Here is a 23548-nt window from a genome sequence, read left to right on the forward strand (position 1 = left end):
TTATTGATTCTTAAGAATTAAACTAGGTTTGTGACCCGTGAAATTTCACGGGTTCATCTGTTTTAGTTTTGTCATTTTATCGTATTGTTAAGATTTGTCCGAGCAATTGATTGATCTATTTAAAAAGATATAGTCTTGAAATACATAAAAGTTACTTAGTTAATGTCATATTTCTTTGACAACTTTGGTTTATTTTCAAAACTACATATTGTACTTTAGTTGTTATTTTGCTTAATATACGTACTAATAGCCTTTGGTTTAAAAAAATATATTTCTAATGAGTCCTATAATTCATGAAACCAATGTAGAAACCCATTTAACAATAAATTCATGATTAACCCAATCAATTGATCAACATCCAAGCAACATGTCTTTTTCTTTTTTTTTTTTTGCAGTAGGAATGAAAAGTTCCATAGTACATATCCGTCTCTCAGAGTCGTTCTTTATTATTACATTATTCGAATAAGAAACTAAACTAAAGAGGGGGGGTTGATAAACAAAGTATGCTTTTTTAGGGGATGATCGGAGTTAGCCAACTAGGCAAACATTTCTTTCCTCTTCCTTATCAACTGAGTTTCAGAGGAGTACCTGCAATAAGACATACTTACGCCACGAAGACATAGAAGTTTATGGGTGAGAGATCTACTAGCAGAGAAAGTAGATAAATTATGTCTTGGAGATTCATCCCCTTGGCTAAATGTCTTCTTGGAAGTGAGAATTCTCCTTTTGATTTTCCCATACCATGTAGGAGAGTACCTGCAAAGTTTAGACGTCCTATGAGCAGACGATAATTTGTAAAACGGGGAAGAATACATCTTACCCTTCTTTGGACAAGCTGAAAATAGAAAAGGCGGGTGAGCATTCGAAACTTAATGAGCTTGAGTACAGACAACCGTGGAGATGCCATCTATTTTAGAAGAGAGTGATAAACTAGGATCATGAGAAAAGACGGTGTTTAGTAGTTGGAGAATTCAAGTATCGCAGATATTGAAATTGTCACATATGGAGGGCGTGCTCGAAGGGGACAAGAGGCTTAGCATTGTTGATATCAAAAGGAGGCAAGTCGTCATTTAAAATAACCATCGTCCTCTTTCGAGAACGTCTCCTTTTCCTGTTTTTCTTACCCTTGTCACTTGTAGTGTCTGTTTCCTTTGTTTCCTCATTATAAAGAATCTGAATTGTAAACGTCGATAAATCTCTCTTATGATAAATCTCACCTTTTTACCTTCAAGGAACTTTTGATAAGTTTATTCACGGATTCTTAGCTTACAATTTTCTCCACCCTTATTGGAGAACTCATGAGTTGAGGACTTACCAGTTGTATGCTTAAGCTAGTGCACAAATCCATGCCACCATTATTTTGGTCATCTTTCATTTCCATAACCACACACTTCATTAATCTTTACTCTTATCCATACTCAAACCATGATTATTTTGAGGATCCGTCGCCTCCATTGATGTATCACTTTCATATATACTTTTATAGCTCCCTTTACATCATATTTCATACCGTTTCGTGCCTATTATATCATTTATATGCTTTATTTCAATGAATTGTCGATACTGCCGCTATTTTGTGTTTTGATGCAGAAATGACTCAATATGAGTGTGATCAAGCTGAGATTAGCATGGCGGAGACGGCATAGAAGAATACACGAAGCATGGCACGGGAAACGAGGAATCATGAAGACTGGAAGTCAAAGAAGAGAAGAAGGAACCTGTGAGCTAGTTCCTCGATCGAGTCACTGCTGACTCGATCGAGCACCTCTGACTCGATCGAGTCACCTCTGACTCGATCGAGGATCCTTTCTGGCGGATTTATTTCCGGAATTTCCTAAAACGTTAATCTTTTGTTATAAATTAAAGACTCGGGTTTTATTAAGAACTTACGTTATATTTTGCTAAGGATTGCTGGAAAACTCTCTTAAGAACCCTAATCTTCCTTTTGTATGGTACTAATCTTTCCTCTTTAATTAAATCATTGTTTTATGTTCTTCAATTGTTGTTTTCATCTTGCAATTATGTTTTCATCTTTAATCATGTTTGTTGTTGTTATCGTAGTTATGAGTAGCTAATCCCCTCATCTAGGATGAAGGGGATCTAGGTTAATAAAAAGGGAAAATCAATTAATTGCTATTAATATCATTAAAGTTGTTGTTTGATTGTTGTAATTCTTCTAGTTAATCACTTGAGGCCTGAGTTATTAATTAGTGTAGCGAATCGATCCTATCGCCGACCGGGTTAGAATTGATATAGGCTGCGATAATCAAATAGAAAGTATCTAATCATAGCGACCGCATGTTAGAATCGATCTAAAGGGCATAATGGAGTCGACCGATCTTATGACCTTAAACAACTTGATAGATTTAGTAATTGATTGATAATCCCCGACTGATTGACCTAGTGAACCTAATTCCTAGACTTTTAATAATATTGTTATTCATCCTTTATTTACATTGCAATTAGTTTGTTAGAATCAACTCAAAACAAAACCCCCGAAATTGGTTACTTCTAGACAGCTTAAATACTCTTAGACTTAGCTTTTACCGCCTCCCTGTGGATTCGATACCTGTCTTATCACTAGCTATTCTTGTTAGTCCTGAGATAGTTTTACTTTGATTTGGTAATACGACTTTAGCCACATCAAATTTGGCGCCGTTGCCGGGGAGGCAACAATTGTTTAGTCTTTTTGTGTTTATTTTGTCTTTTTGTCTCAGGGAACCCAGTTCCTTGAGACCGTTCTTACACTTTCTTGTTAGTTCTGTTTATGCCCAGGTCTAATAGGTCCGAGATTATTCCTTTTGATCCTGAACCTGAGAAGACTTTTCGCTACAGACGGAAATTTAATCAAGAAGTGGGTCAAGTAGAAGACTTGAGTATACTTGACGTCGAAACGGCGAGCTCCACAGAGTCAGCCGGTCGATCTTACGAAGAGGAGGAGGAAGAAATTCCTATTCCTGAAATTCCAGTTATCACTGAAAGTCCTAAAGCCCCCATCATGCCTACCTTAGCCAGTCACTCTGAGCCGACCGTAGACTCTATTCCACAAGGGTTTAAGCTGCCCACTACTACCAATGGAACATTCGAGATTCGGCCATCTTATATCAATTTGGTGGAACGAAACATGTTTGGAGGGACAGCTGCTGAGGACCCTGCAACGCACATGGAGAAATTTGTCACTTACTGCTGTTCTATTCCATTAACACCTGGAGTGACACAAGATCAGGTGAAGCAAGTGCTCTTTCCTTTCTCTCTGAAAGATGGAGCTGCTGAGTGGTTGAGGGATATGGATATGGATACTGAAGGAGTTACAGACTGGAATTCCTTGGCTCTTGCTTTCTACAAGAGGTACTTCCCACCTCAGAAGACTAATGCTTTGAGGAATCAAATTACTAGTTTCAAGCAAGCAGACACTGAAGATTTGAATGAAGCTTGGACTCGCTTCAAGCGTTTAGTTCGATCAGTTCCCCATCATGGTTTCCCAAAGTGGTTCCTTTGCAACCAGTTTTATAACGGGTTGTTTGACGATCATCGTGCCCTTTTGGATTCATCTGCGAATGGGAGGTTTCAAGATAACACCAATGATGGTGACGCGTGGAAGTTGATTGATCAGATTGCTACCCATACTGCAAGGTATGGAAATCCTAGGGAAGCACGCGAGGTCTCGAGTTGATAGTGCTGCTCGCGGCACAAATCGGAGACTATTTCAGCTCAGATTGCTGAGATAAAGACTACCCAATCATTGGGTAGTCAAGAGAGAGTTCATGCTATGAGTCAGCAAGTAGAGGAGACTTGTGCTAGATGCGGTTTAGATGGTCATGGTGCAGGTGATTGTATGAGCATATTTGAGCGGGTTCTTTGCCTTTCAGGCTTACCGACAAGGTGCACAAGGTACACCTTTCTCCAACTTCTACAATGAAAGAACGAAGGAACATCCTTTCCTTCAATGGTCTAGTCGAATGTGCAAAACCCGCAGCATCACAACCGAGAAGAATGTTTATATCCCTCCCAACAATCGTGGTAATCAGTCACAAGGAGGATATCAAAGGCAAAATCAAGGAGGCCAGCAGTTTAACAACCAATATCAACAGCCTCCTCAGCAAACTCCTCAACAAATTCCTCAACAAGCTCCAAACAATGACATGGCTGAGTTGCGAAACCTTTTACAACAAACTTTGACGATGCAGCAGAAGCAGACGGCTCAAATTTCTGAGCTGATTGCCCATAACAAGATGTTAGATAATTAAGTGGCTCAGATGGCACTTCAAAACCCATCAAAACAGGCCGTAGGTCTTCCCCCTCAGGGCAAGCAAGCTCATGAGCAAGCTAATGTTATTCAGCTGAGGAGCGGTACTTCTTATATGAATCCCGACCTGCAAAGTCTTGAAAATGAAGTGCCCATTACTGTTGATGAAGTCCCTTACATGCATCCCAAAGGATTGGGTAATTTGGAGCTTAGTGATGATGAGAAAGAGCCTGACGAAGTTGAAACACGAGCTGACGATAAAAGTAAAAAAGACGAGAAAGCTGAACCTGCCAAGGTTCCTTGACCGAGTCACAGGCGACTCGATCGAGGATCCACCCAGCTCGATCGAGTCACCCCTGACTCGATCGAGGATCCAGTATTGCCAGCCGACGGTGTTTCAAAAGTTGTTTCTAAGGAGAAGCAAGCCGAGCCCATAACTATTTCTCTACCTTTTCCTCACCGACAACAAAAATCCAAGCTGGATAAGCAGTTCGGTAAGTTTATGGAGGTCGTGAAGAATCTACAGGTAAGTGTCCCTTTTACTGAATTGATTACTCAAGTGCCGGCTTATGCAAAGTTCATGAAGGAGATTTTGACAAGGAAGAGATCCTTTGACGCGGTGGAAACTATTGCTTACACTCAGAAGTGCAGTGCCATGTTGCCAATTAACTCACCACCGAAATTAAAGGATCCAGGAAGTTTTTCTATCCCTTGTCAAATTGGTCATCTTTCTATTAGTAAAGCTCTTTGTGATTTGGGAGCTAGTGTCAGTGTTATGCCGTATTCTATCTGTAAAAAGTTAAATATGGGTCCGTTGACAGTTACTAATATGACACTTCAGATGGCCGATAGAACTGTTAAACACCCTCTGGGGGTGTTAGAGGATGTTCCCGTTCGAATAGGGAAGTTTTTCATCCCCGTTGATTTTGTTGTCATGGACATGGTCAAGACAACCAAATCCCTATCATCTTGGGCGGACCATTCTTACATCTGCGGGGGCGGTCATAGATGTTAGGCAAGGAGATTGACCTTAGGCGTGGGGGATGATATGATTATTTTCAACTTAGAAAAAGCATTGAAAAACCCCATGATAGAAGAAACTTGTCATAGTATAGATGTTGTTGATTTTACTATTGATGAGTGTCTTCCTATGTGTTTGGACAGGGATCCTCTGGAGATTGCCCTGGTTTCGATCCACCGATCGACGGGTTCATGGAGTCCATAAGTTCATCGAATTGAGAAGCTTCTAACTGGAGAGGAATGCCCCCATCGAAGGTATATAGTTTGGGTGTCACACCTAAGGTAACGAGAGGTAAAGAAACCTGAATTAAAACCTCTTCCTTCTCATCTCAAGTATGAATTTCTTGATGACCGTGAAATGAACCCGTGATTGTCAATGCTAACCTAATCAAGGTCAACTATCCGCTTTGTTGACTGTTTTGAGAACTCATAAAAAGGCAATTGGGTATAGCATTGACGATCTCAAAGGTATTAGTCCCGACTTTTGTATGCATAGAATTCACTTGGAAGAAGGCCACAAGCCTAGTGCACAAGGTCGAGATTTGGCTAAATCCTCCAATGCGGGAGGTGGTAAGAAAAGAGGTACAGAAATTGCTTGATCTTTGGTATTATTTTCTCTATTTCGATTCTAAATGGGTCGATCTGTCCAAGTTGTACCTAAGAAGGGAGGTACTACAGTAGTAAAGAATGATAAAAATGAATTGATTGCTACTAGACTTGTCACAGGATGGAGGATGTGCATTGACTATAGGAAGTTGAACACGGCCACTAAAAAGGACCATTTCCCACTTCCTTACATTGACCAAATGTTAGAGAGATTAGCTTGTCATAGTTATTTCTGTTACCTAGATGGCTACTCCGGTTTCTTTCAGATACCCATTCATCCTGAGGATCAGGAAAAGACCACTTTCACATGTCCATATGGTGTATTTGCTTATAGGAGGATGCCCTTTGGTCTATGTAACGCTCCTGCTACCTTTCAGCGTTGTATGATGGCCATATTTTCTGATTACATAGAGTATATCATGGAGGTCTTTATGGATGATTTCAGTGTATATGGTACTGATTTTGATATTTGTTTGAGAAACTTGACTAAAGTTTTGCAGCGCTGTGAGGAGAGCAACCTTGTTCTCAACTGGGAGAAGTGCCACTTCATGGTTACTGAAGGGGTGGTACTCGGTCATTTGGTGTCAGGTAAGGGCATTCAAGTGGATAGAGCTAAGGTTGAGGTAATTGAGCAACTCCCGTACCCGGTTAATGTTAAAAGTGTGCGTAGTTTTCTTGGTCATGCAGGGTTCTATCGCCGCTTTATAAAGGATTTTTCTAAAATTGTGCAACCTCTAACTCAGCTTCTTCATAAAGATGCTCCTTTTGTGTTTACTGACAAGTGTGTTCAAGCCTTTGACAGGATCAAACAAGCACTTATCTCAGCTCCTATTATCCGTTCTCCGGATTGGAGCCTTCCTTTTGAGATTATGTGCGATGCCGTGACTATGCGATTGGAGCTGTTTTAGGACAAATGAAAGGACAAGGTGTTACATGCCATTTACTATGCAAGCAAGACTCTCGATGATGCACAAATCAACTATGCTACTACAGAGAAGGAGCTTCTTGCAGTTGTCTATTCTTTAGACAAATTTAGAGCTTATCTTGTTGGTTCTAAAGTTATTGTACACACTGACCATGCAGCTTTAAAGTATCTTTTAACCAAACAAGAAGCTAAACCTAGACTTATTAGATGGATTTTATTATTGCAAGAATTTGATTTGGAAATCCGTGATAAGTCCGTCTTTGAAAATGTTGTTGCGCATCATCCTGTCCAGATTGAGATTCTCAGGAAGAGAGATTTTGCCCATCGATGATTCTTTTCCAGACGACCATCTTCTAGCTGTAGCTGCAAATACCCCATGGTTTGCAGATTATGCCAATTATTTGGTAGGAGGTACACTTCCTCTTGACTTATCTTATCGCAAAAGAAGAAGAGGTTCATGCATGATGTGAAGAGGTACTTCTGGGACGATCCCTATCTGTTCCGAGAATGTGCCGATGGTATATACAGACGATGTATCCCAGAGGGTGAGGTACGTGCCATCCTTTCTCATTGTCACTCTTCTTCATATGGTGGTCATCATGGTCCTTCTAGGACATTTGCTAAGGTAATGCAATCGGGTTTTTATTGGCCTACTATCCTTAAGGATGCTACTAACTTTGTCCGTTCTTGTGATGCTTGTCAAAGAACTGGCAATATCTCGCAAAGGCATGAGATGCCTCAAACTGGAATCTCTGAAGTAGAGATTTTTGACGTTTGGGGCATTGATTACCAAGGGCCGTTCCCTACATCTTTTGGGAACCAATACATATTAGTAGCTGTAGATTATGTTTCTAAATGGGTGGAGGCAATTGCCACCCCCACTTGTGATGCTAAATCTGTTGTTAAGTTGTTTCAGAAGACTATCTTTCCACGGTTTGGAGTGCCACGCGCAGTGATTAGTGATGGAGGCACGCATTTCAACGAGCGTCATCTCAATTCTCTCATGAAGAAATATGGCGTTACACACCGCAGAGGATTGGCTTATCATCCTCAAACCAGTGGACAAGTAGAAGTTTCCAACAGAGAGCTGAAACAGATCTTGGAAAAGGTGGTAAGCAAGAATAGAAAGGATTGGAGTCGGAAGCTCGATGATACTTTGTGGGCCTACCGTACTGCTTTCAAAACGCCGATTGGAACCTCACCTTACCGACTTGTCTATGGCAAGTCCTGTCATTTACCTGTGGAGCTTGAGTATAGGGCTATGTGGGCCATTAAGGAGCTGAATATGGATCCCTCACTGGCGGGTGAGAAACGACTGATGCAGTTGAATGAGCTAGATGAATTTCGACTGCATGCCTATGATAGTGCTCAAGTTTACAAGGAGCGAACGAAGAAGTGGCATGACAAGCATATCTTGCAAAGAGAATTTCATGTTGGTGAGAAAGTTCTCTTGTTTAACTCTCGTTTGCGCTTGTTTCCGGTAAATTGAAGAGTAGATGGTCCGGACCGTTCACTTTATCGATGTGAACAAATTTGGGTCGGGTTACACGCATTCTGACCCAGGAAAGACCTTCAAAGTGAATGGGCAACGCTTGAAGACGTACTATGAAGGTGCTTTCGTGGGGATCATAGAGGCTCTAGACCTCTTCCCCATTGATTCTTCTCACTGATGAAGAATTACGGTCATGCGGGACCGCAAAAACCAGCGCTACCGAGAGGCAGCTCGGATTTTGTAAATCATTAGTTTGAAATTAGGATTTAAATTCACGTATTGCCTTTGTTTTTATGTTTCTTTGAACTTTGAGAGGCGAGGAGAGGGTACTTGATATGCTTTCAAGTGTCTTTTGCAGGAATTTTGACGGGATTTGAAGCTATGAGTAACAAAGAGCGAAGAAAGGAGCCCAAGCTTACTTCCTCGATCGAGTCAATGGCGACTCGATCGAGTCACTTGCGACTCGATCGAGGAACCTGTGCTGAATTTAGAAAAGTTTAAAACGAGAGTTGGGTATTCCTTAAATTGGTTCCTCGACCGAGTCACATGCGACTCGATCGAGGATCCAAAACAGACCGGGTTCCGCGTTTTTCTTCAGCCGGTTTTATGCATTTGTTACTCTAATTCCTTCTCACTTCCTTCTTCTTTTCATGCTATTTTCCTGCATACTTCCTCCTCTATCACTCTTTCTCTCTTGATTCTTCATCAATCATCATCAAAACTCACTTAAACTTTGTGCCTTATTGCTTATTACTTGATTGAATCATTCTCTTGTGCTTATTTTCTCCATTCTATTGCTTAAATTGCTCAGGTAAGTCGCGATTTTGAGTTTATATGTCTCGAAAATTCTGATTTTTCTTGCTTAAATCTTGAGTTTATTGTATTGAATCTTCCCTTGCTAGTATACAATTGCTATTTCCTTGCTTTCTAGCCCCTTACTTGTTGAAATTCATGCCTAATTTGCTAATTTGGGAATTAGGGTTCTTCAAAATCCGGGTAGAAATTTTGCATTAAATTGGTTAGAATTGTATTCTATTGCTTGGAATCTTCCATATTTGATATATACTCATGTTCCCCTAAGTTTTTGGATGCTTTCATTGTCATTTGGAGTCTTAAAAATTGATTTTTCGGACCCATGAGTGCCAAAACCGGGACTGTTTTCTGACATTGTTGGAGTTTAATTTTCTACTTGCTCTTATGTAGATAATGTCGACTTCCGGGCAAGGAAATAAGCGGACTAGAGACAGGAGAGCACCGGTTCAACAACCCGAAGTAATTCCTGAGGAGGTTGTGTCTTCAGAGGATGATTTGTCCCCCTTAGACGATTATCCGTTTATCGAATTTCGTGACAAAGTGCAGAAGGACAGGTTTGTGTATCTGTTATCCAAGTCTATGAGTGCCACTCGATGTGTTGATAGGAAAATTTTGCGCACTTTAAAGATAGACGACATTATGTTTGGCATGTTTAATGAAATCGGGTTGCAGGGTCTTTTCACGCTCCACGAGTTATCCTACCCTGCCCTAACTCTTGAATTTCTGAGCTCTTATACTTATTTCCCCAGTGATCATCTAATCCGATTTCGTTTGCTTAATGTTGAACGGTCTTTAACCTTTGGCCGTATTTCTGAAATTTTGGAGTTGGATAAGCATACTGAAGGGGACTTGTATGGTGTTGGTGGGTTGTCTGCCGTTCGTTATTTTCCATTGTTTACTGGTTACATGGATGCGGATGTCAGTGCTATGGCTTTGTTAGATGTCCAACACATTTGCCTTCGTATGTTTTTTAGATATCTGAGTTATTTGCTGTATGGTCGAACTGATAAGAGCAAGACCTCCACTATTGAGGTCTTAATACTTGCTAGTTACTTGAATCCTTTTAGGGAGGAGACATTCCAATTCTCTCCCCCAGCTCTTGTGTGTGCGGCATTTGATAGGGCGATTGGGCGGTACGGGAACCTTGACTGTGGTGCTCTTGTCACCAAGATCGCTAGGGCTGTTTGTGACTTTGAGGGTAATGACCCATATGAGCCCATGGCTGACTATGAGCCACTTGTTGATGATGACCACCTTCGCTATGACATTTCCTATATTGATATTAAGAATGGGAAGGACCATTACTGGAGGGTCCGAGGTGAGTCGTACATGCTTCTTCCTTGCGCCCGTTTGCCTCACGTTGACCCCCTCGAGGAGAGTACGGGCCGTGGTGCGCCCACCACCCGTTACTTATCCGATTCCCGAGGATCTTTTGATTACCTTTCCGGGTCTAGTACTACTACCACCACCGGCGGCGCCGAGACGTCGTGCACCTACTACCCATTTGCCAGTTCCTACCACCCCCGCTCCTCCTCCACCTCCTTGACCTATCCCACTTCAGGCTATGCTCCCGGTTACCATTTTGATCCCGTCGTTGAACGGGAAGTGAGGATGCATACTGGCATCAACACTGCTTTGACAGAGAGGAGGATGTGGGAACAGATGGAGGCTATGACTTTAGCTTCCGGAGGACGGTATGGCGGTGTGTCACCTTCTTACTACACTACTCCCGGTGACGACAGTAGTGTGTTTCATCTTTACGGAGTGACTCCTACGAGTTTGGACGGTTTAGCACCGAGTTTGGTGCATTAGGTCATCCCTTCTACACTCCAGTCCACCCCCTCGGCCCTCTTTGCTTTTTTTCGCGGAGGACACCGGCATCCCTTGTTCCCGAGAGAGGCCCATTCGGCCAGTTTGCTGCCTCTACTTCCACTGCTGCTGCTCCTGGAGGCACTCGTGGTCGAGGCCGTGTTCGAGACCCACTCGTGGTAGAGGCCGTGGCCGCAAAGTGCGTTCCGATCCCGAGCTTATGTCCTTATATGCCGATATTGATGATTTTGATGATGCTTCGGAGCCCAGTGAGGACAATGGTGGTCACTACATCCCTCTCTTTCCAAATTTGGTTTGGGGGGCTACTACATTACAAATTTTGGTATTATCTTTCTTTTTGTTTTTATTGCATTTCCTTTTACCCTCTTCCCTTTGTTAGTTGTGTCCCATAGGTTGCTGGATTTCTGTGTGACTGCTATGCTGTAGGCGTCACAATGAGGACACTGTGACATTTAGGTTTGGGGGAGTGTGTTTATTTCTGTTGTGTGCTTTTATTTATTGTTGTGTGAAAAAAAAAATCAAAAATTCAAAAAAATTGAAAAATTAGAAAATCCAAAAACATGTCTTTTGTTTACTTTTGTTTATTTTGAGTCGAGTCATGGTGAATTGTATAACAATGATGATAATTTGCTTTGTCTTTGCATTTGAGTCTCATCTAGTTGTCCATGTACATTGTTTTGACCTGTTAGCTATGATGAACAAAGCTCTTTACTCAAGTCTTGACCGTCACAATATGCCTTATGCCGAGTAGACTTGACTTTATTTTGTTGGTAAACCACTTAAATTTCTGAGGTCTTTAGAGCTTCCTAGGCCGGGAACATTAATAAACCGGTCTCATTTGTTATTTAGGCTAATGAGTGTGGTCTCCTTGTGGTATATGTAATATCAAACTGCATAAGTGTGACATTAGTTTCTTAGCTTTTGCGCGTTCATTTGATTAAGTACATGTGGATAGGCGATTCTTATCGTTCAAATAAGCCTTACATCACCCAGTTTTGTTAGCCCGTTTGAACCATGTAGCCACTTTATATCCTATTTCTTAGCTACATTCTAGAATTTGCCTACCCTTTTCGGGATAGTCGCAGTTGTTTGAGCCTTATTGTTATAGCTACTTTGGTTGGGTTGGGACTTTTATTGTCATGTGGGTAGTAGCTATCTTTTTGTAACAATTGTGTGACCTCTTATGTTGAAAAAGAAGTATTGTGAAGCAAAAGAAAAGAAGAAAAAAAAATAGAAAAAGAAAAAAAAGAGGCTTCGAAAAAAAAAGAAGAGTTCAGAAGAAAAAAAGAAAAAAAAAAGCTTCGAAAAAAAAAAGAGAAAAAAAGAAAAAAAAAAAAGAAGAAAAGTTGAATAATGTTTGCTTCATTGATTTATGTTAGGAGGTCGTGTGTGGTAAATTCTGGAGTCTAATGCACATTTGGAGAGCTTCCTCATTTCTCTCATATGTTGTCAAAGTTGAGATTATTTCTCCAGTTGGATGTTTGTTTTATTTATTAGATTTGGCTATTGGTTTAGCGCTGCGACTACCAAACACCCGTGGCTAAAGTCTTTTCATACATGAATCAAGATATGTTCATGTTAATGCAAACTTAAAAAATGCTTGTTAAAAAAATATATAGGTTAAATAAAACTTAATCAAATATAGATAATAGGAAAATAAATTCAAATATACAATTTTGATTATTTAAAGAAATATTTGGCATTCCCTTATTTAATTTTAAGACGAATTTCAAAATTGTGTATTATATACGAGTGGAGAAAATTTTTATAGTCGGAATTATTGATTCTTAAGAATTAAACTAGGTTTGTGACCCGTGAAATTTCACGGGTTCATTTGTTTTAGTTTTGTCATTTTATCGTATTGTTAAGATTTGTCCGAGCAATTGATTGATCTATTTAAAAAGATATAGTCTTGAAATACATAAAAGTTACTTAGTTAATGTCATATTTCTTTGACAACTTTGGTTTATTTTCAAAACTACATATTGTACTTTAGTTGTTATTTTGCTTAATATACGTACTAATAGCCTTTGGTTTAAAAAAATATATTTCTAATGAGTCCTATAATTCATGAAACCAATGTAGAAACCCATTTAACAATAAATTCATGATTAACCCAATCAATTGATCAACATCCAAGCAACATGTCTTTTTCTTTTTTTTTTTTGCAGTAGGAATGAAAAGTTCCATAGTACATATCCGTCTCTCAGAGTCGTTCTTTATTATTACATTATTCGAATAAGAAACTAAACTAAAGAGGGGGGGTTGATAAACAAAGTATGCTTTTTTAGGGGATGATCGGAGTTAGCCAACTAGGCAAACATTTCTTTCCTCTTCCTTATCAACTGAGTTTCAGAGGAGTACCTGCAATAAGACATACTTACGCCACGAAGACATAGAAGTTTATGGGTGAGAGATCTACTAGCAGAGAAAGTAGATAAATTATGTCTTGGAGATTCATCCCCTTGGCTAAATGTCTTCTTGGAAGTGAGAATTCTCCTTTTGATTTTCCCATACCATGTAGGAGAGTACCTGCAAAGTTTAGACGTCCTATGAGCAGACGATAATTTGTAAAACGGGGAAGAATACATCTTACCCTTCTTTGGACAAGCTGAAAATAGAAAAGGCGGGTGAGCATTCGAAACTTAATGAGCTTGAGTACAGACAACCGTGGAGATGCCATCTATTTTAGAAGAGAGTGATAAACTAGGATCATGAGAAAAGACGGTGTTTAGTAGTTGGAGAATTCAAGTATCAGCAGTATTGAAATTGTCACATATGGAGGGCGTGCTCGAAGGGGACAAGAGGCTTAGCATTGTTGATATCAAAAGGAGGCAAGTCGTCATTTAAAATAACCATCGTCCTCTTTCGAGAACGTCTCCTTTTCCTGTTTTTCTTACCCTTGTCACTTGTAGTGTCTGTTTCCTTTGTTTCCTCATTATAAAGAATCTGAATTGTAAACGTCGATAAATCTCTCTTATGATAAATCTCACCTTTTTACCTTCAAGGAACTTTTGATAAGTTTATTCACGGATTCTTAGCTTACAATTTTCTCCACCCTTATTGGAGAACTCATGAGTTGAGGACTTACCAGTTGTATGCTTAAGCTAGTGCACAAATCCATGCCACCATTATTTTGGTCATCTTTCATTTCCATAACCACACACTTCATTAATCTTTACTCTTATCCATACTCAAACCATGATTATTTTGAGGATCCGTCGCCTCCATTGATGTATCACTTTCATATATACTTTTATAGCTCCCTTTACATCATATTTCATACCGTTTCGTGCCTATTATATCATTTATATGCTTTATTTCAATGAATTGTCGATACTGCCGCTATTTTGTGTTTTGATGCAGAAATGACTCAATATGAGTGTGATCAAGCTGAGATTAGCATGGCGGAGACGGCATAGAAGAATACACGAAGCATGGCACGGGAAACGAGGAATCATGAAGACTGGAAGTCAAAGAAGAGAAGAAGGAACCTGTGAGCTAGTTCCTCGATCGAGTCACTCACGACTCGATCGAAAGCACCTCTGACTCGATCGAGTCACCTCGACTCGATCGAGGATCCTTTCTCAAGCGGATTTATTTCCGAATTTCCTAAAACGTTAATCTTTTGTTATAAATTAAAGACTCGGGTTTTATTAAGAACTTACGTTATATTTTGCTAAGGATTGCTGGAAAACTCTCTTAAGAACCCTAATCTTCCTTTTGTATGGTACTAATCTTTCCTCTTTAATTAAATCATTGTTTTATGTTCTTCAATTGTTGTTTTCATCTTGCAATTATGTTTTCATCTTTAATCATGTTTGTTGTTGTTATCGTAGTTATGAGTAGCTAATCCCCTCATCTAGGATGAAGGGGATCTAGGTTAATAAAAAGGGAAAATCAATTAATTGCTATTAATATCATTAAAGTTGTTGTTTGATTGTTGTAATTCTTCTAGTTAATCACTTGAGGCCTGAGTTATTAATTAGTGTAGCGAATCGATCCTATCGCCGACCGGGTTAGAATTGATATAGGCTGCGATAATCAAATAGAAAGTATCTAATCATAGCGACCGCATGTTAGAATCGATCTAAAGGGCATAATGGAGTCGACCGATCTTATGACCTTAAACAACTTGATAGATTTAGTAATTGATTGATAATCCCCGACTGATTGACCTAGTGAACCTAATTCCTAGACTTTTAATAATATTGTTATTCATCCTTTATTTACATTGCAATTAGTTTGTTAGAATCAACTCAAAACAAAACCCCCGAAATTGGTTACTTCTAGACAGCTTAAATACTCTTAGACTTAGCTTTTACCGCCTCTCTGTGGATTCGATACCTGTCTTATCACTAGCTATTCTTGTTAGTCCTGAGATAGTTTTACTTTGATTTGGTAATACGACTTTAGCCACATCATCCATCTTCACATTCTCGGAGTCCTTAACCCTCACGGAAGTTTCAGAAACATGAACAAGTTTCTTGTTACTATCCACACCAAGTGCACGATCAACCTCCAACATTTGTTTACCGTTCTCCTTTATAAGAAGCTGACTTTTAAGCACCCTAAATCCCTTAAAACATCCTTATTCTTGGGTTCAACAACCAGTTACTCAACCAAATATAATTGCGCTTCCCAAAATCTTTTCAATTTCATGAATGCTAATGCCCTACGAAATAAAGCCTTAACATTGTGGGGAAAGAAGTTCAAGATCAGAGAGCACAAGTCCAAAGTAGCTTGGAATTCTTCAAGTTTGAGGACACATTCAACAAGATTAGAGTTAAGGAAAACCGCAAGTTCCGATAAGACCGAACATCTTCATCCCCAACAACATCAATACTCAAACCAAGAAGCTTACAAGCTTCGTCGTAACAAGCAGTAGCCATATCAAAATAATTTTTCCTAAAAAAATCATTTCCCCTTTATTTAAGCTTCTTAACCTTAGTCAAGGATGACCCCTAAAATCTAATAAAATTTCCTAACATTCTCTCCCCATTATCATCCATAAAACCATCATTGAAATGAGCACAAGGAAAGCTTTTAAGAAAGTTCTGATAACTAGCGGTCGGAGTCATTATTTCATTACAACAAGAAGCCCCAAATCAGAACAAACAAAGGGAAAAGCATGCAGCACTCAGAGAGCTCCACCAGAAAGACCTAAAATCCCAATCAAGACGTAGAAGACTGGAGACCAAATACCACCCCACCAGAGAATACTTAAAATCAATAGCTTAAAAGAAACCCCGCGATAAAATCAGAAAAAAAAAAAAAAAAAAAAAAAAAAAAAAAAAAAAAAAAAACTTACTAAACTTGACAAAAACAAAAAAAACCAGAGATCATAAAAGAGGGAAGATGAAATCACCGGCTTGTGGCAAGAAACGTAAATCAGTGAAGGATAAACGTTACAAGGAAATCGTACCAGTAGACGTACACACGACACTCAATCGAGAACCGATCTCACTTGATTGCAAGCACAGATACCGGATGATCAAGAATTGTAAATTGTTATAATCAAATAGTTAATGTAAATTGTAAATAAGATGTTAAACTTGGTTCAGATGATGCGTATGTTACTAAAATTGCTGAAACTACACATATTGTACCGTCACATCTAATCTCTTTAGCTTTTAATTGTTCTGCCTTCTCTCTTACAAGTTATTTATATTATTGAAATGCATGAACTTGGCATGAATGAGGACGTGTCAACAGTCATTGGACAAAACATAAATAGTAAATAAATCAAAATTAAACTTTACATTATTGATCCTATAATTATAAATTATTCACCCTCAAAACCCCAGCAACATGGTCCATGAACATGAACAACAATAGATATTAAAGTATTATATTAATGTAGTTTTTTTTTTAATAATTTAGTTTAGTTGCCATGTGGCAAAAAATTAATGCTTAAGATTGCCTTTTAAATTAGATTGTATAGATTGTGTACTAAATTTTCTATGTAAAATCCTGAACTTCCCTTTGTCATCTAGGCAAATGAAGTTAGTAAGTGAAGACAAAAAGGTATATTAATGCATAATGTTGGATTATTTTTCTCTTTTTATTTTTTTCTTTATTTGAGAATGATGAATTCCCCTATGTAAGAAGCTTAAAACATACAGGATTAGAGGACTTTTTATCTTCTCAATATTTTAATTCTCATAAATCATATTTTTGATAGTAGCACAGTTATGAAGTTTAATAAATGTTAGTCTTAGTATACCATATATCTATATTATTTTTGTCAAAAATTCTAAATTTTAAATTTTTGCAAAAATGATAAATTGAGTTAAATAGTAACCATAAATTAATATCATTCAACCTTTTTCTCTAATTGCCTCCTTTAACACAATTGACGCAATGGGATGTAATGGCTTACATGTGTAGACACCTCGTTTCTGCACCTCCCGCAAACCACCCGGTGATGATTGGGCCGCATGTTTGATTCGCGGAACGATTTGTGACAGTTCGTAAGATTATCGTCAAGTGATTGCTCAAATATTAATGTCAGCCTCTTAGTTGTCATCTACGTCCTGATACGGTTGTTTTGGCAGTAATTAGAGTACATTCGAGTCCGGGTCAAAAACCGTCTCCATTTTCTCGATAATCAAAATCCCGAGTCGGAATGTTCTGGAATGTTCCGGATATTTCTATTCCATATTTCACAAATTTTATCTTTTGGCAAATAATATCCCGCAATATTCATAATAAAAATTAAGGAAGATCGGATTATTTCCGTCCTACCATAACTCAAACACGGAAATCTTTCTTCAAAGCGGAGGAAACCTCCCGGGAATAGACGCAAGCAGTCCGCGCCTCTTCCAAGAGACGCAGTGGCTGCTGCGCCTCTTCCCCGCCCTTCTCTCGCATGATTTACGTATCTTTTTCATATCTTTTCGAGATTCACTTCCAAAGAGTCTCCGAAACCCTAAACCTTCACGTGATTAGTATAAATAGGAGCCTTCGTTCCTCATATTTCTCACGCGAGTGTCCGCCCTTCTCTTCTCCCTTTGCATTCTAGACTTTGTTCTTACTAATTGGCGCCTACGTGCTTGAACATTCGACCACGTAAGCTCGGATCCTTCCGGGTACCAGCCTCTCCGTTTGCATGACCGACCAATTTGACCAACTACACTCAATCAACTTAAATTAATCAATCGTTTTCCTCTTACGAGGGCACTCTCTTTACATTCGCGTCGAGCATCACTAGTCGATATCTTAGTTCTTCTCGTTCCGTCAACATGTAAGTCTGAGGGTGTAATCTCTCTTTTATTTATTGTATTTATTTATTGTATCAATTGTAAGGTTTATGTCGAAAGTACCATTAAAACCAATTTCTAAAACCGTCTTTAAAAATCTCTTTTTACGGATTTCCAGTAGACAGACGAAGAGAAAGGACGCAGCAACTGTTGCGCCTCTTCGAAGGAGCGCAGTTCCTGCTGCGCCTCTTCGTGAGGCTGCCGCAGTTCCTGCTTCCTTTCTTCTTCCTTCGTCTTCTGTTATTCGCCAATTCTTTTTATTTGTTTCGTTTATTTGTTAATTATCCATCATATTAGCATATAATTCACATTTATATTGTATATAATTCATTCGCATGTTTAATTTATCATAAGTCCGACTTAAATCCCGAATAATCAATATTTGCGGGTTTTCGTCATTAAATTCAATTCCGGATTTTAGAGATTCAATTTGTTCATATTGAGTCTCTGGAATTCGTCTTTGATACATTCTAATCTGTTTATTCACATGTTCACTGTTAATTCATCATCATGTTTAGTCTAATTAATTATTTCAACAGAGGACTCATTTATTAATATCGTTCATTCTTGTAAATTAATTCGTCTTGAATCCGTCTAATTCGTGTTTTACTGTTTTTATGACATTAATCACATGTAAATAATATATTAATCACTTTTATCCGAGTCAAATAATCTAATCAATCATTAAATTTACCAATCGACATTAACGATTTGCAGTTCCGGCTTCACAGCCAGAACTCACCCTTGGAACAGACGCAGCGTCTGCTGCGCCTCTTCCAGAGGGCGCAGTCCTGCTGCGCCTGTTCCAGGATGAGTTCTGTCCTTGAACTCCTCTTCTGCCTTGACCTAGTTTAATTAATACGTATTTACTAACTAATATCCGTATTATCACTTTCTGATTTGTTCGTATTTCTTTTAATTTAATTCTTTTATTCTTTTATTTCTTTTTCTCAAATCATCCGTTTTAAAGGTATTTTCGACATAAATCGCCTATTCCAATGTAATTAATGTAATTTTCATTATTGTAATTTATATTCGTTGTATTTCTTTTATTGTTTGCATGTTTTCACATGTAAATGAACTTAAATCCTACTTCGACCCAAATCGTATGCTAATTAATTGTTCACCGACTTAGCCTTAATTCACATGTTAGGATTAAAACTTGGATGTTGCATTGCATGCATTACAACCGACGATATATCGAGTACGAATAACTTCCCTAATCATTAGTAGAGGCCGCTATCGAGGCGGGCGGGATTAGGTGTTCGATCAAAAGAGCTTCCTAATACGTACCCTCACCCCTTACTCCAGATCTCCGTGAGCACCCGTGTTCATTGGCATCCACGAGAGTCATTCTAGACATAGAATGCTAAGGGTAACGATTGCTTAGTGTTCATGTCACTACTTTATGTCTTGACATGACATGAGGTATTCGAACGGTTCCAATTTCCCATAAAAATTGGTGGCGACTCCATACAAAATGCAAACGCTTGTTTCTCGCTCCTCACCAAACGCCCCCGTGGGCGGCCCGCTGTCCACAGTTTGGCGACTCCGCTGGGGAATACACTTACGTGTAGCTAGGGTGAAACTTGAACAAGGTTAGGGAATAAGTTTGTACAAGACAATAGTCGGTTTTCATAACTCGGTCTTCCTAGATCGTTTAATTCGGCCTTCCTAGGCCCAACCCAACCCATTCGACCAATCGTCCCGTCTAAACGGTCCTAATTCTTATTTGGGCCTAAGGACGGATAGCGATTGACGTCATCCGTACCATGATGCTTACTCTTGTTTGTATCAAGGGCCTTCACTACTTGAGGAAATGGACTAGGAATCGGCCTTACTCTTGTTTGGCACGAGCCTCTCCACAGACTTCGGGTTTGATGGTTCGGTATGGCAACCCACCCTTTAAACCAAAACCCTTCTAAATGCACTCAGCATCCCGTTATAATCCTTGTATAAATGTGTAAACCCTACGTGATCACCATTTCTAAACAGAACCATGACGAGTTTTCAAAAAATCAAAACCCTTTCTTTCAAAACAAGAATTTCGAAATAGGGCCTTTAATTAGCGCAAATCCGGTCGAAACTCTGTCCGTTTGTCGTGTCAAAATTCGGGCCGCAAGCCCATTTCAAAACCTCACTTCGAGTCCACTCCTACAACTACACTACAGTTGATTAGGACACACATTTTCAAAGACCTTGTCTTTCTTCAAAACTCACTCAACACAAGTGGCACACACCCACTTCACGAGTCAAAACTTTTCCTCCTTTAGCAAGTGTGATAGAATGGTCGATCGTGTTTTGATTCGTCGCCGATCTCTTATCCAGTTTCCAAGATGCCCGGATCAAGTGATGAAACAAATCTCCAGCAACTTCAAGAGAATAGTGATCGAATCCTAGCCGCGCTAGCCCAAATGCAAATCACTCAAGAACAAACCTATGACCGCCTTGAACTTATCGAAGGCCGTATCTTTGAGGTAGAGGGAAGGTTGCCTTCCCCTAAAAGTGAAGTACGCTTTTCTGATGACGAGTCTAAAGATGAAAATCCTCTCGCGGGGATGACTATAGCTGAGAAAAGACTCCAACATCTGGAGGAACAATTGATGTACCTTAAAGGGAATGACATTTACATGGAGAACAATCGCAAGTATGAAGCTGTCAATTCCAAATTACCAACTAACTTTAGCATGACGGATATCCCTAAATTCAAGGGGCACGGGAACCCTTTGAACCACATCCGTGCCTTCAAGGATTACATGTCTATCAAAGGCATCAAACCCGAGATGTTCTTAAGGATCTTTCCTTCATCTCTTGACACCATCCCGAAGCAATGGTTCTACACTTTAGATCATAAGAAGGTCGCTACTTGGGAGGACGCCGCAATCGAGTTCTCTAAACAATATGCGGATAATGCCGAGATCCAAGTCAACATGCGTACTCTAGAGGTTCTTACCCAAAATGACAAAGAAGGATTCACCGACTTCCTAAGTAGGTGGAGGAAGACTAGTACTCAACTAGTCGAACGCCCGGATGAGGCCACTCTTGTGGAAAAATTTGTGGACAATCTCAAGCCCATATATGCCAATCATTTGAGATATCAAAACATCAAAAGCTTCAAAGACTTAACTGTACTAGGGACACGAATTGAAGATGACATCCGCAAAGGACTCTTGTCCAAAACAGTAGGTAGAGGATATCAAGGGTCCACAAGTCGTTCATACGGCTCTACTAGCAAGACCGATGAGGTTAACCTTCTCGAGCCATCCAAGAAAACTAGCCCACCAAGGAAATTCACAAACCTTGGGGATACTTACTCCAACGCTCTAAAAAGGCTAATGAAACAAGGTAAACTCCAACCCATTGGACCTACTCCCGAACCCGAAAAGAAATCCAAGTTCTGGGATGAAAATTCGTACTGTGAGTACCATAGGGGCAAGGGGCACGACACATAAAAATGTTACAAGTTGAAACACGTGCTTCAGGATATGATTGAAGATGGTCGACTCCCAATACCACCAGGAGGTAAACCCAACAACACTCAGAATCCTCTTGGAGTTCTAGTGATTACAAGTGATGAATCTACCTTAGATTGCTCACACCTCATTTCTCCCATCGAAAATGAAATCCATGCAATCAAGAATGAAGGGAACTACTCCACCATGAATCTTTTGTTTGGAGAGGACAGATTCATTAGGGCCGCGCAGGATGAGATCATCACTATGATACTTCAGGACGATCGCTTCAACCCTACCGCATTGATCACAGAAACCGACACAAAACAGCAGAAAGGATGGAGAAAGTCAATCAAATGGACCAACAACCAAGGAAGGCTCTTCAAGCTCACCACTAGAGAAGGAGAGATGTTCAAAGGAGAACCAGAAGACGATGAGTTCGAGTCGGAGTCGGAGTCAGAGTCGGAGTCTAGAGGAGTCATTAGAGAGTCTACTCCTGTTGTCATCCCCACACCCTTCGTTTCTCCTAGCTTAGCCTCGAGTAGTCACAGTAGTTCGGGAAATGCCCCAACGACTGTCCCTTTGCCGCCACTGACCATGGATCAGTTGGCTTCTTTCTTTCAACTTTACTCAAATTTTAATATGAATAAATCAGGTTCTGCTTACTCTCTGTGTTCTTTCGAGTGCAATTCTGTTTATGATGATACTGAGGATGACCAAGACCCAGACTTGACCGAAATACCTCCCTACGTAGCCAAAGAAATACTACAGGAAGGGGAAGGGGGACCAGTAATAGAGGATACCGAACCCATCAACGTAGGAACCGAACTAGAACCCCAAGAACTTAGGATAGGGACTACCTTGAGCTCTACCGAAAGGGCCGATTTCATAGACCTCCTAAATGAATTCAAAGACGTTTTCGCTTGGTCCTACAAAGACATGCCAGGGATCGACATGGATATCGCCGAACATAGGATTCCGATTAAGCCAGGTTTCAAACCTGTGAAACAGAAGCTTCGACGAATGAGGACAGAATGGGCTCTAAAGATTAAGGAAGAAGTTGACAAGCAATTCAAAGCCGGGTTCATCAAAGTTTCCGAGTATTCTGACTGGGTAGCTAACATAGTACCCGTACCCAAAAAGGATGGGAGAATCCGTGTTTGTGTTGACTTTAGGGACTTAAACAAAGCAAGTCCAAAAGATGACTTTCCTCTACCTCACATCGACATATTAGTGGACAATCTGCAGACCACGCATTCATCGTCCTTCATGGATGGATATGCGGGTTATAACCAAATCAAAATGGCCATGGAAGATATGCATAAGACCGCATTCGTCACCCAATGGGGAACCTATTGCTATACAGTAATGCCGTTTGGATTAATCAACGCCGGAGCTACATACCAACGCACCGCAACTACGCTCTTACATGACATGATGCACAAAGAAGTTGAGGTATATGTAGATGACATGATCGTCAAATCCAAAGAAAGAGAGGGACATATTGCGAACCTTCGCAAATTCTTCGCAAGGCTACGGAAGTACAACATGAGGCTCAATCCTCAGAAATGCACATTCGGGGTAACATCTGGCAAACTCCTGGGATACGTGGTTAGTCAAAGAGGAATAGAAATAGATCCTTCTAAAATTAAAGCTCGATCGAAAATGCCACAACCACGACGAAAAAAGAAGTCGAGGATTCCTGGGAAAAGTACAATACATAAGTCGATTCATATCGAAACTTACGATGATTTGCGAGCCTATCTTCAAGAAACTCAAGAAAACAGACCACACCATGTGGGATGATGATTAAAAAAGCGTTTGACCGAATCAAGGAGATATTGGCTAAACCACCGGTGCTTATGCCGCCACAACGAGATCAACCTCTTGGTTTATATCTCA

The sequence above is a fragment of the Silene latifolia genome, chromosome 10 (genome assembly GCF_048544455.1).
Source record: "Silene latifolia isolate original U9 population chromosome 10, ASM4854445v1, whole genome shotgun sequence".
NCBI classification, from domain to species: domain Eukaryota; kingdom Viridiplantae; phylum Streptophyta; class Magnoliopsida; order Caryophyllales; family Caryophyllaceae; genus Silene; species Silene latifolia.